This window comes from Sander lucioperca, chromosome 22, assembly GCF_008315115.2.
Source record: "Sander lucioperca isolate FBNREF2018 chromosome 22, SLUC_FBN_1.2, whole genome shotgun sequence".
Taxonomy (NCBI): domain Eukaryota; kingdom Metazoa; phylum Chordata; class Actinopteri; order Perciformes; family Percidae; genus Sander; species Sander lucioperca.
In genome coordinates, this window is record NC_050194.1 from 10,944,568 (window position 1) to 10,946,483 (window position 1,916).

Here is a 1,916-nt window from a genome sequence, read left to right on the forward strand (position 1 = left end):
ACACACACACACACACACATATTTTAATCTGCTCCCAACATGAAAGTTGAAAAAAGGTATATGTGAAACTTGTCCTCTGTGTCCATCAACTTTTTCTTACCACCTCTTCCTCCTTCCCTAATCAACACTCCATTTGCTTCTCCTCGTATTCTTCCCATCTCTTGTCCTTATTGGAGGACATCTCACACTTGACCCAAAAAACAACAACGGTAAAACAGTTTTGCCATTATATCCATGAAAAGCAACAACAGATTCCTACCATGCTAGAACATAGGGTCAGTGTGCAATTATCCAATTAAGAACTGCAATAAGAAAACAAACATATTAATCGCTGTTTTCTACTCTTGATGCATGTTGAAACAGTTGCATCCTCGCACACGTTGACCTGGCATACTCACAGTTGTAATTCCCAAAACCACCACTGAGAGGCGGTGTTAGCCTTCTACATTGGCTCCTTTATGAAAACCTTGCCTGGGCCTATATATTTTTTGGAGGTTAAAAAAAGAGAGAAGATTGATGCTTGGTTTGTCAGTGTTGGTGCCTGTGTGACTGCATAGCGTAGGAGGGAATGACTTTAGTGCTATTTAAAATGGCTGCTTTTAATGTCTACTGCTTTTTTTTTTGGGGGGGGGGGGTGGGACTTTGAAGAAACTGAAAGGCGTCAACAACACGTGCAGATTTATCAACTGTAAAACATCAGTGCAATTAAAAAACGAGAGAGGAGGAGGGGGGGGGGAAGTATTTCCCCATTTTCAATCATTTCCAGTCACCGTAGGCTACCGGAGTCTGTTTCTCTGCCATGTAATGCTGGCTGTAGGCTACATGGCATAACAGAAGCAGGTTTGACCCACAATTTTAGAGCCCAAATGTGTGAATGTGGGTTATACCTCAGTGCTAAGCATGCATTTCTCATGTGCTTTTAATCCCATTGGTTTTCTCGCACACTGATTTGATTATGAACAGGGCAACACGCACGCTTGAAAAGGCTGCAGCGCTGCTCTGGTCGCCCCATGTGCTCCACTAGTTCAGTATATTACCCTTGCTTTTCTTTAAATGTGTCTGAAACAAGGCTTTGAAACAGTCCGGATTAACTGATGTATCGCGTTTCTAAAAACAAACCGCCTCTGAATCATTCATTAATTCACATTTGGCTATTACAGTGCGGGTTTGTGTTTTATGGAGAGAGCAGCTCCTTCCTGTGTGGTAGGAAAGAGTTAACAACGGGCTAAACGTGATGAGTGAGGGGCTCTGTAAAACGCAGCGAGCCAATCCGCGTCAAGATTAACACCTTACGCGGCCGTGATTGGCCGAAAGCCTGGTGGTTTTTGTTTGGGACTCAGAACCCACGTGGGGGCACGAACCCTCATTTGAGCTATCATTGGCTGAGACTCCACACTCAAGACCCGCCTGCAGAGGCTCTCACTGCGTTATTGGCCAAGGTGCCGCAATCAACTCCTCCCCCTCCCTCACCCACTCCCCTCCGCCGCTCCCCGGCTTGTTTTTCCGTCCGAGAGGAAAGGAAATATCCCTCTCGCGAGCTCCATGGGCTCGCGCGGGCAGCCGCGCCGCCGCCGCCGTCGCTTCAAATCTATCAAGGAGGCGCGCGAACTCCCATCTGACATTTCGTCCCGATCCTCTTAACGGCCCGAAAATACGAAACAACACGATTACTAGATATGATATTTAACTCGGCGTTGCCGTCTCATCCGGGCGAGGAGTTTTCCCCTTATTTCGTTTCATCGCCAAATGATCTGTCTGTCTCTCTCTTTCTTCATTTTCTCTTCATAAAGCAGCCAGCCGCTTCGCTCTGCCCCTATACTGGACACACACACACACACACACACACACACACACACACACACACACACACACACACACACACACACACACACACACACACACACACACACACACAC